A 12369-nucleotide genomic window follows, 5' to 3' on the forward strand; every position below is an offset into this window, starting at 1 on the left:
AGGGCACGCGATGTTATCAGCACCTAGGCGCACTTTCAGCACATTTTATAAAACAAAAAGCTGCCAACCTTGGCGTCTTTCCCAAAGTATTCCGGCTAGGTCTGGAGACTTCAAGCCAGCCCCAGACAGTGTAGGAAGCTCAGTTAAGTCCTTAATCAACAAGTATGGTAAAGGGGAAGGAAGAGAAGTTGTTCTCAAAGCACACACACACTAAATAAGCTACGGGATAGCACTTACACAGCAATTCTACTATCCAAAGCGTTGCATTTGCTTCACATCCTACAGGCAATTGAAGACTGGCATCATTTTCAGCAGAAGAACTGAGATTCGGGCCCAAGTTCCTACCCTTGAGCCAGTGCTTGAAGCAACGGTAGTGGTAAACTGTAAACAAGCTGAACGACTGCGTTAATTGCTTTAATGAAATCTTGCTCCGACCTCAAGCGGAAACGGCTCAACTCCAAACAGAGCAGAGCTGGGAGCCACCCCAGTCAAACTGCTGTGTGGACAGCATTACTTACACCACATTTGCACTACAGGAGCTTACCTTAGTAAATAATGTGTGTGCTTAGAAAATGAGTTAAAATTAAAAGTCTTGTTCAAAGAAGCTGTGAGATACAAAAATGATTCTTGCAGCAGTCTACCTGATGAGATATATTTTATCTAACAGAGAAATAGCAACTACTAGAAAAGCATCTACATTGCAAATATATATAACGCTGCTTGAGGAGGAAAAAAAAAATCTAGTTTGAGTGGTTTACACAAGTATCATTGTCCAAAAGGAGTAAAAAAAAAAAAAAAACCTTTCACATCTACTGATTCAGGGTCCAAAAAATCCAATTTTATTTTATTTCAATCCTTTTGAAAACACTGATGCTCTAAGTACTTCAAAATTATAACAAAAAAATGAGTTACTGTAATAGATGATTTCCCCTCCTTCCCCCCAAAACAAGAACAGACCATTTTTGTTCATTTATTTGTCAAAGTGCAGGACACAAATCTTAACACAAGAGGAATTAAAGAAATTCCTGGTGTGGCAAGCAACATACCCCTTGCATCACTTCACTGCTTGTCAGGCAGTGCCCAACTGAACTTTGACTGCTTTTTCACTTACTTTTACTTCAAATTAAAAAAAAAAATGCCTAGCCATGTGTCCCAGGCTTCTTCAGGGGAGGGGGTTGTTTTGCTGCTAACATTGCCAGTTTTGGCTGCTGAGGAAGAAAAACCAAGCAAAACCACACCAGAACCTAAAGGCTTGTAACAGTGGGGATAAATAGAAGTTTCTGTTACGGATGCTCCTCTATTTAGGGGGTAAAATCCCTGTTGGGGCTGGTCTCAGTGAGGAGACTGACTTCGTTTTTTATGTGTGTGTTTGGACCAGAGCTTTGTACCTCAGGAATACCCTCCGAAACTAACACTCTCTACCTCACGCGTGCATTTTTCCGGCATTTCTCCCAACGCCTCCCTGACACACCGCCGCAGCTCGGGGAAGGGGAGAAGCCTGCCAAACCGCACAGCCCCCAGGCAGCCCCCCCAGCCACCTGCGCTACCACCCCTCAGCGAACCAGACCGGGCTGTTCGCCGGGGGCTGCGCCAGGCCGACCCGCAGCTTTTGGGGCGGCAGCAACAAGTGCTCGCCCCGCGCCGCGGCCGCCATCACAGCCCCGCCGCCCTCACGGCCCCCCCCGCGCCCCCTCACCCACCCCCCCCCACGCCCCGCACTTACGCCATTTTCCTCCGCCGCGGCTCCACCACGGACCCGGAAGCGGCGGCGGCCCGGGCCTTCCCGCACCTCCCGGCGGGCACCGCCCCCGCCCCGGCCGCAGCGCCGCCGCAGCCAATGGGTAAGCGCCGCCGGGAGGTAGGGCCAACGGTAAGGGAGGAGGCGCGATACGGGGGGGTGGAGGGGGCCAATCGCGAGGCGCGGGTGGAGGAGTGGGTGGGTGGGTGTGTGTGTGGGGGGGGAGAAACCACGCCCTTCTTCCGCCCGGCTGTGGGAGGCGCTGCGCATGCGCGGGGCGGGGGGTGACTCCGCGCGGGGGCAGGAGGCTGGGAGAGGGCGGGGCTGTGGGCGGGGGAGGGAGAGGGAGAGGGGAAAGGAAAGGGAAAGGGAGAGGAGAAAGGGGAAGGGAAAAAGGCAAGGGAAAGGGATAAGGGAAAAGGAAAAGGAGAAGGGAAAGGGAAAATGATATGGGAAAGGGAAAAGGACAAGGGAAAGGGATAAGAGGAAAGGAAAAGGAAAAGGAAAAGGAAAAGGAAAAGGGAAGCTCTGGTGCTGATATGCTCCTGGCCAGGAACATGGTGCACAGGGCTCGCTTGAAGAAAAATCTGTCCCCCTCTGCTGCTTAGAGGCTGTTTGTATCACAAGGGGCACCCATGCTTGCCTTCTCTGTGAGAGAAACTTGGGCTTTCTTCCCAGGAAAATCTTCTCATGTTTGAAAAACAAGACCGAAATTTTTCTTAAATTCTTTAAGTTACAGGGCAGAGTGAGTCCCACAATCATACAATCACAGAACCATAGAACAGCTCGGGTTGGAAGGGACCTCCAAGCCCACCCAGTTCCACCCCCCTGCCATGGGCAGGGACACCTCCCACAGGACCAGGTTGCCCAAAGCCCCATCCAGCCTGGCCTTGAGCACCTCCAGGGATGGGGCATCCACAGCTTCCCTGGGCAGCCTGTGCCAGTCTCTCACCACCCTCTGAGTGAGGAACTTCCTCCTTACATCTAATCTAAACCTACCCTCTTTCAGTTTGAAGCCATTCCCCCTCATCCTGTCATTATCCAATGGAGCAAAGAGTTGCTCTCCATCTTTTTTGTGAGTCCCCTTCAAGTACTGAAAGGCCGCAATGAGGTCTCCCTGGAGCCTTTTCTCTTCTCTAGGCTGAACAGCCCCAGCTCTCTCAGCCACAACAACCAAAATCCAGTCGAGACAGAAATTGCTGCTGTCCTTGGAGGGATACCACAATCTAAAGCTACCGAGATCACACCCCAAGAGCCTGGATTGCTGGGCCATAACTGCGGCAGTGACCGGGAGGAAGCGCAGGGTCTTTGGGTCTGCACATGATCGAATCAAGAAGATAAGTTGTTCCACAAAGTATTTTCACAGAAAGGCCAGCTTAAGTCCAACATGCCACTGAGTTTATGTAACAAGTTAATACACGTGTGTATTTATAGCACAGTCTCTCTAACAGCATGCTTCCTTTCGCCTTACGATGGCCTGCAGTACTTCTGTGTAAAATGTCTTTGGTCCCTTTGCTTGTGCAGCAGCAGTAGGAACTATTTCCAAAACTGATAACAGGAGCAGTTTTAGCAGTCAGAGGCAACAGCCTTATTTCACTTTCAGGTTTGTGTGTCTTGGAGCCCAGTATTTGGCCCCTACCATCTCCACACCTGAGAGGTCGGTGCTCTTTTGCCAGTGTCCTTGGAGGCGGGCTGGACAAACCCTGTCCCTGCGGGCTCTCTTCTTGCCCAGGTGGGCGCCTGGGGCTGCGCTGACGCCCCTTGTTCCACAGAGCTGGGTGGCTGTCCTATTTTAGCACTGACTTGAGGTTTGTGGATTCTCACAGCACCCCTGCCTGATTGCCTGCTGCTTTTTTGAAGATTGCATTTTTTTGGATGTTTGTCTGTGTTGCTGATTTCCATCAACAGTTTCATTCCTTCCATTGCCTCCCGTGACCTTTCGGGGGAGTGTCCACAAATGAGCTCCTGATATTTTCCTCCAGCTTTCTGTTTCTTCTCTCTCTTCTTTAAAGAATTTTCCCTTAATTTTCTTCCCAATAAGTAACGATGCTGGATTGCTTCTTTCACCTCTTCCTGCTATACACTGATGCTAAATGGTAAAATATGTTTGACATTTGTAGAAATTACTTTTGAAAGGGTACACAAATAACCAAAGGTTCAAGATATGTTATTTGCATAAACAAAAACTCTCGGGTAACAGAAGGGAGGAGCTGATTAATTGACTTTGCCTTTTATAACCCAGTCAATGAGTCAATGATTCACATCTGAAGCACCAAGAGAGCTTCTCCTGACACATCTAGCCATTCTCGAGGTGCCTGGAGGCTAACAGATGAAATACACAATGCACTGTAACACAATTCAGTACCTTAAAAGTCGTGCAACAGGATGATTGTCACACCTAGATTCAAATTTCCGTAGAGGGGAGGTAGTTCAGGGGGTTCTTTCACCACATCCTCTCTGGGCTGTACCAGAGGCTCAGCCGCTTTGTAGGGGAAGCAGACAGCTTGCGATGGCATTGCGCGCACGCACACAGCACGATCAGCCCCGGCTTGAACGCTGTCCCTGGGGCATAACTTTTCAGGCTTGCCCAGATTTTTCTCATGGTCTAGGAAACAGCGAATCATTCATGCTTAATTCTTTTCAGCGAATGATGTTGCGTCTCCAGTTATCAGCATGGGAATTGACAAGAGATTTTATAAATGTTGTCTCATCATATAACTTTCAAGTTGAGGAAAATTATAACCCTGTCCTCTACACTTGAACTTATTTTAAATGAGGTGGCATTCCCATTTGCCTCAGAATGTTTATTTTTGTGCCTAAGACTCCGAGTTTTTTTTTTTTCATTTGTTTCTGTTTTGATTTTTTTTTCCTTTTTTTTTTTTTGGTTGGTTGTGTGTGTTTTTTCTTGAAAGAGGAGTGGTTGAGTGAAAGCACCATCTCTAAATTATCTGTACCTCTTCTGTTTTTCAGCCAAAGACATTTCTCCAAACATTGTTCTAAATGCTGCCAAGTCTGTTAATTCATGTTTTGTCTTTGGTTGATGCCACTCAAGGGTCAAAGTCAAGCTAATTTTGAGGTTGTCAGAATGTATTTATACAAAAACAGAAGATCCTGGGTACATGACACTATTTAACAACAGCAAAAATGTGACTGGAAACTTTAATTCCCATTTCTTGGACTTACAATTTACCTTTTTAAGGCAGCTGGGTATTACCGCTGTTTCCAAGGGAAGCAAGCAGCCACTGCTCCAGCTGATGTGACCTTCCAGCCCGCGGGAACAGCCCCTCTAAGGATCAGCACTGGGCACATCAGTGCTCCTCCAACAGAAACATGACAGAAAGTCAAAAAGAAAACAAATTAAGCAAGCAACACTTCACTGAGCTGCCGTATGCAACTGCTTGAGCAGCAAGGATCTTGTTTCCCCCTTCAGCCCACTAATCCCGGAGGTATTTTCCCCAAGATCCAGGATCCTCTCCCCAAGCAGCGGGCAGAGAGGGCAGGGAGCCAGCCCAAAACACAGCTGCAGAGCCTCCAGTCCGTGCATCCTCCTGCCCCAACCACCACCACAACCCTTCCTCACCCCAAAAAGCATCAGGGGCCTACAAAAGTCCTCTGCCAGCAGGGTGGGCAGGATCACGCACCTGTGGTTGAGGAGCTGGAAGCTGATTCATTGTCATCAGTCGGTTTAAGAGACAATTCATTTAATCAGGAAACTGTAAAGAGCCTTCACAGTCTCTATCAGATTGAAAAGCCTTTGTCAGACAATCCTCTTGCACTGAGCTCTCTAATGATATATGGTTGGGAAATTGTTTTCCTGATGCTGTGCTCAATATCACAAGAGGCTGCTGAAGTGCAGATGCGGGCGTCTCACATCTTGGGTTGGGCTCACTTGGACTGAGAGCAGCATGGTAACCAGCTCAGAATTTCAAACATTTCTTTCTCCTAGCTCTGAGAAAATTATCACAGATCGGTAGGGAAAAAGCGGGATCTGTGCTTTATGAAACTACATTCTGTCTCCAGCTGTGCTTCAGCGAGTGCTTTGAAGCCGGTGGAGCAGTAAGCATATGAACAGAAGTGCTACTTGGTTTGTGCTATCTCTAAATGCCACCAATGTTTACTGTACGAGTTCATTCTCAATTGCATTCAAAACAAACACTGAGCTTAGGCATAAATACTGTATAAGTTGTATAAATACATATCCAACTCCTTTGTACAAAATATTTGAGATGCTCCCTATAGCATAAGCCAAAAGCCAGCAGCCAGTGGCCCAGAAACACACCCGTGCCTTAGCTTAGTGGCGAAATCTTAAGTTCTTTGGTTCTTTTCTTTCGAGGATAAAATCACAGACACTCATTTCAACAAAACAACAAATATTAATACTTTGTATTAAGTATATAATTTGCCAGAGCTGGAAGTCGCTTGTTACCAATTACAGAATTAACTTAGTTCATACTTGACCTTCGGTACTTGCAGGGTCTTAGTTTTTATTGCAAAGTAGCTTCATCCAAGTAGCTTCACGGAAGGTTGTCAGCCTTTCAGTGGAAGTTGTTAGTCTCCTGTTGTATCTGAAAACTGATTCCAAAACAGATTCCCTTGGAAGAAATCCTCCTAGCTCTGAACAGTTCATACCAGATCTGTGCTCCCAAATCTTAAATGAATATAGGAAACACAGTGAAGGTTAAAGCTATTCTTCAATAAATCGCTAAAAAAAAATCTGTAAGAAAATATTATTTACTCCACATGCTGCCATGTTCCTCTAAACCAAATAATGTAGTTTTAAAGTCAATCAGCAGTAAGTGTGGTGTATTAAAGTTGCTGACAACACACGGCTATTTTACTTTCTTCAAAGAATCATTTTAGCAAACTTTTTCCTTCCAATGTCACTAGCGAGTGTGATTGTAAACCAACACCTATAATAAAATCTGTATTTTAGACAGGTACTGTTCAGCAAAATGTGCAGAAAAGATCTCGTGCATCTCATTCAGACCTCTGTCGTGCAGATTATTCTGTGAGGAACCAGGCATCAAACCCTCTAAAATGAACACTGATTTCTGCCCGTCCAGGAATTAGCTTGCAGAAGCCAAAAGCCTTTACCTACAACTTGTTAAAATTCTTCTATCAAAACCGTTTTCAGACAGCATTAGAAATCACATACCTGTGAAGAAACTGTTACTTTTAATTTCAGAAAATAAGACAGGTGAAAACACGCAAACATCTAAAGATCCCATCAAACCCATCACCATGTCTTGGCAATTATTAAAACACACTTGAGTGTCCTTATGTGGCACCTGTACAGGTTTTTCCCCAAATCCTTCACATGGTATGTTAAAAGCCCTCCTTCCTCAGCTTTCCCCCACATCACTTGCTAGGCATGCACACAGGAAGCTTAATGGTGCTGCAGCTTCCTTTTTTGGTGCAGATTACAACTTCCTTACTATTAAGGAGATTGTTGCTATTAAGGAAGTTATTGTTGTTATTACGGTCCCTGAGACTTCCTTCATCCTGTTGCATTTTCCTGCGATCTCTCCTCTGAACCCGTTAAAAACCTGTGCCCAGCTTTGGGTGTGCATTCGGATGGTGCACCATTTCCCTGCTCCCTGGCATGGCCACCAGCATTATCACGTGCACTGTGCGCAACATCAGTGTCCAGCGCTGTGGAGTTATGCCTTGAGCTTTTCTCCTCATTTAGTTTCTGTCTAGCTGTGGTATTGGTTTAGATTCGATTTTATTGGGTGCCTGTAACCCTACCAGTACTTGTTGGGGAACTATAAGCAGTTCTTTCCTTCACTGTTCGCATATCACAGCTCCACGTGTCACTTTATTATCAACATGTTCTTACTTTGAATACGAAAAGTGGTCTACAGAGGTCTACAAACTAGAAGGCCCTCCAGGGGCAAATTCTGGCTAGATCTAGCACCTGTTCTAGAGGAAAGGTTATCAATCATCCCTTTAGGGATGGTTATCAATTATCCTTTTCCAGACCACAGAGCCAGGACACCCCAGGAGAACGCGGAGCACAATTCGGAAACCCCTTCCAGCAGAAAGGCACCGGGCTTGCCTGGTTGTGCAGCTCCCACGGCAATACTGACGGGTCCTGGCTCACAACAGCACAGAAGAGAGCAAAGCATTTGGTCCCTGCTAAAATGGGACCACATGCAGAGAACGCAAAGGGAGGAATTTGTTACATAAAAGAAAGAAAAAAGTTGCCTAGAAAGTTGTCTCGAGTACAACGGACAGTGCAGCTGTGTCTTGCTGATTACGTTTTATGCTGTTCTCCTGGCAATAAATTTCGTGAGATTGTAGGTTAGCTCTAGTTTTTTTTTTTTAATTTCACTTATTTTTAGTTATTTCTGCTCTCAGAAGAAGTGCATTGTACCAAAACACACTATTAGAAGTCTTTTTGTGCTAGATGTATAGGCAAATTGTATATGTTTTTTGTCTAAGTAATCTAAAACCTAGTTTGAACATATAATAATCATTCACCAGGTAAAGTTTCTTTTTTAAACTGGAGCCTCCATTACTGGCCCCAGTAGTTATAAGGAAGAATGAACTGGCACACAGCAAGTGGGTGTAACACTGTGTTGCCAGAGAAAGAGGAGAAAGCACAGGCTTTTTGGTGGTTCATGATTATTTTTAACTTCAATTTCCTTTGTAATTATTTCCTTTCCCGGATTCATAAATCTGCAGTAGCCTGTTACATAAATCTCATCTATCCCATGTTTACAAATAATTCTGACTTAGACTCCGTGCCTTTTGCACTTTGGAAATTCCCACAGACTTGGAGTTTGGGTGTACAAAGACATACACAGGATACCACCCCATGTTTAATACTAGATCTATACAATAAGCCTTTTGTAAGAACAAATACCCACCTACATTTTTTTCAACCTCCTCTAGCGTTTTTGTTGGAGAAGCTACATTTCACTTGCTGTCTTAATGACTGCTGTGTTGCAGGATAATACTGAGACTTTGTGGGGGTTTATTCCTCTCATTGCTTGTTCATTTTTGTTTTTAAGAAAAGAAGAAGGGGTGGGGGAATCCAACAGTGAATTCTCCATGCACAAATATAACATGGATTTTAAGGGGCGATGTACTTGCGCAAATGAAGGAATAATCACACTTAGGTGCAGTTGTTATGAAAATGAGTTAGAGGGGAAAGAAGAGATGATGAGGAAAAAATAAAACATACTGGAAGGAGAAGAAAGGTAACTGTGTGAAGGCAATAATCACGGCACTGAGAACCAGACCAGAGGTTCTCAAAATGGTGCCGATGGAGAACACGTGAGGCAGTAGATAGTCGGCTGTGCAACAAATTATAGTGCCATACAACTTACCCACATTTGGTGCTTGAAATCCTTGTGCCCTGTGTAACCAGTGGCTTTGGAAGTTGCCCGGGAGATCCTCTGACACGCTGTACATTGGTAGTGTCATCTGTTCCTCGTCTCCTGGGACAGCTGCCTGTGCAGCTTTGGTACTGGGGCACAGCAATGAACACGCTCGAGTAGAGCAGCGCCTGCTCCTGTCCGTGGGGGAAGCGATGGCCATGCAGGCATTTTCCAGGTCTTCTGAGAATCTTCTGGGTTAAAAGGGAGAAATACTGGTGGAGCATGGCCAAAACTGTGAGAGCAGTGTCTTAAATTCACTGTAGGTACCTCCACACACAAAGGCTGTAGCATTGGATTGGAAAGATAGCGCAGCTTACAGAAAGTCGTAGCAGTCATGCTTCTCTGCCCCTTAGAAAGCTTCACGCGAGGTGCGGTGCTTCTCACCTTCAGGGCTTACAACACCTAAGAATGAGCAAGGTGACATTTAAAATGCCACTGAAACAGCAAGCAGTGACAGAAATAGAAGAGGAGCAGGTTGAAGACTCCCTGTGTTCAGTGAATTCACTGACCCAGCGGTGCCGGGTGAGGAGAGCGGAGCAGCTGGGGCAGGGCCTGCTCCTGCTCTCGGCGAAGGCCCCGCAAGGTCTGGCCGTGAGCCGAGGCAGGACACAGGCCCGTCGTGTTCCCCGGGCCAAGCACAGTTGACAGGATCACTGTGTAACCAGACCAGATCCCCGGTTACCCCACGTCGTTCGTAAAGCAGTACAAATAAATGTGCGTTGTTGGTAATATGATGAAAACTGACCAGCAGTAATGTTTAATAATAATCTGGCAACCAGTGCTAACACTCAGCTCATAACCTTAGGCACATTTGATTTTGAGGATTTTAGCTAATAAATACTTCACAAATTGTATTTACAAGCAACAAACAATTTATAAATAAGCAACTTCTCAGGTTTGCTTTTGTTAAACTGTGTAGCTTCCCTGCTTGTACCCTGAACATTGTATTGCACCCTGAATTGTGGTGATTGCCACTGTGCAAGGCTGGGTGCCTTATATAAGGTTTTTTTGCCTTTTGCTCTCTTCATTTTATTTTTCTCACATGTAATTGGAAAACGATAGCTCAACGTTCTCTGTTTGCACACTGTGTCCTCTCTGCCTACCTGAAGGTCCTAAGCTACCCTTGAAAACAGCTCTCACCAGCAAGTATCCCTGAACTAAGGGTGAAAGTTATTTAAACTGCCAGTGTTAAAAAGACAAAACTGATAACTGTTTCTGTGCTGTTTCAAAAGCTGTTTTCTCAAATGCTGGATGCTTCTTCTGACAGTGGTGAAAACAGTTTTCCCTGTTATGACAGCAGGTTTCAGCTCAGGGTGAAAGGGAACCTTTCCGACCACAGGCTAATTCCCCAGCACTGGAAGAACATAAAACAAAATTGAACAGCAAGCTAACTACATTTATTTGAGAGAGCAAAAGACAGCACAGCTGATCTGCTTGGATTGGGCTCTGTCCAGCATTTCAAACATTCCCACATTTCCAGGTCTCTGAGCAACACAGCGCAGGAGCAACACATGGATGCTGGCTCTGGGGAGGCAGTGAAGTGCTGCCTATCTCCTAGCAAAAGGAGCTGCACCATTTCCCTTTCAGCGTGCGGTTAGCCTCCTTCCCAGGGGCCAACAAGTGCACAGGAAAAAGAGTTTGTCTGTAGACTTACCCATTGCCCAGGATGCAAAGACAGCTTTATTTTTAAGCAAGGAAAGAGTCAGTAACACTCTGGGAACTGGTTATCTCTAGGGTGCACTTTCAGGAAATGTTTATGCTTTTTTCCAAGCAGTATAATTAAAAAAAAAATGTGTTAGGAAATCGGCACAGCACTGATCCAGAGAGTTTGTAAAGGGGGAGATCCGCAAGTTGTTTGCTTTCACCTCTGTTTCAATGTCCTTCCTGTTTCTTAAGGGTTCTTCATAAACATCTGTAAATTCTCACAGAAATAAATCATATTATTCTTTCCAGAGAGATGTTTTTTTGTACTTCAGATAACACTGTGTTGTGAAAAATGTGACAACAATGTGTCAAACATTAACACATTTTCCCTTAGATGCCCAATAGGTAGCTAAAGAAACAGCCTTTTACTATTTTGTCAGTCAACAAAACAAATCTAGGCTTTTCACACAAGTGCCAACAAATACCAGGTTTTGCCACGAGTCAAAAAATAGTAGAAAACTGTTAAAAAGTCTAAAGATTCACTTCCTAACCATTGTATATTTCTTTAGTGAACTTCCCTTAGAGATGCTACTAGAAGACAAGATGTGACATGAAGTTTCAGGGAACACTGGAGGTTTTTAGATTTCTGCTTTGAAGCCTTTTTACAGAGTTTACATTTTATTATTATTAAATTTACATTTGCAAGGGACAGGGAAGGAGAGCAATTGAAAAGCAAACTTATTATGGAAACTGTTTCCAGTATTAGCTGTACAGTATAAACAACTCTTCTCGTACCAGATTTTACAAGTACGACTTAAAATTCTTTAGAATTATGCTTGTGCTAAATTGACAGCATTCCTCTGATTTTGACCATATTGGTCACTAGTTTTGCAGACCTAGCAAGAAGGAGAACTGCTTACTTTAGCACCAGCACTTCCACTAAACAGCAAACCTTCTCAATTTTGGCTTCGGTGCACTGTATATGCCAAGTTCATATTTCAATCCAGAATGAACATTTGCGTCAGTCCAGAGTCAGCTCTTGCTGGCAGGGAGCAGCCCTGTCAAAGCTTTAGATCAAATGGTCACCCCCCAGATGTATTTGTCTTTGTCACTGTCACCCACAGACATTTCCTCTGAAAGCCAATGGCCCGGCAGCGATGCAGCTGACTGCTGAGCAGGGTATATCATTCGGGCATTAAGATGGCGTTTGACTGGCAGAGCCCCTAGAATCACCACTGTTTTTAACCAGCTCTTTCAATACTTCATATTGATTCTGGACCTAGCCCCAAACCCACTGAAATCGATGGGGATAGGCCCTGACGGGGTCTGATGACAAATGATGGAAGTAATGGATTTGGTACAACTATCTGAAATCATGTAACCCTCCTGAGGGCTGACTTTTTTTTTTTTTTTAAATTGTTCTCCATTTTCTTCATGATTTTCTTTTTTTGCCACCTGCTGCTGTGTCTCTCACCACCCCATCCCCAGCTCCAGAGCCCTGCACATCTGTGGATGTAGGCAAGTTTGGGATGGAGGAGGTTGATGCTGAGGGACTGGAAAGATGCAGTGAGAGTAGGGGTGAGGTTTGCCAGCTGCATTGCT

General features: G+C 45.0%; 1 protein-coding gene and 1 long non-coding RNA gene across 20 annotated transcripts in view; both read right to left on the reverse strand.

Annotated features, from left to right (window-relative positions):
* Positions 1 to 1836, reverse strand: part of KIAA1109 (KIAA1109 ortholog) — a 115954-nt gene extending 114118 nt beyond the window's left edge. For all 18 annotated transcript variants that reach the window (XM_040556278.1, XM_040556294.1, XM_040556293.1 and 15 more), the window contains exon 1: positions 1724 to 1836. The gene's annotated coding sequence lies outside the window, so the exon portion shown is untranslated. The remainder of the gene's footprint in view (positions 1 to 1723) is intronic.
* A 1278-nt stretch (positions 1837 to 3114) lies between these two features.
* On the reverse strand, positions 3115 to 9906 carry LOC121069816. 2 transcript variants are annotated; one of them, XR_005819633.1, is made up of 4 exons: positions 9391 to 9906; positions 9073 to 9314; positions 4929 to 6310; positions 3115 to 3827 (listed from the first exon to the last, which is right to left on the reverse strand). It is a non-coding gene; the product is annotated as an uncharacterized LOC121069816 (long non-coding RNA). The 2 variants fall into 2 exon arrangements; XR_005819634.1 differs by having other exon boundaries at positions 4929 to 6386.
* Positions 9907 to 12369: the final 2463 nt, after the last annotated feature.

The sequence above is a fragment of the Cygnus olor genome, chromosome 4, assembly GCF_009769625.2.
Source record: "Cygnus olor isolate bCygOlo1 chromosome 4, bCygOlo1.pri.v2, whole genome shotgun sequence".
Lineage (NCBI taxonomy): Eukaryota > Metazoa > Chordata > Aves > Anseriformes > Anatidae > Cygnus > Cygnus olor.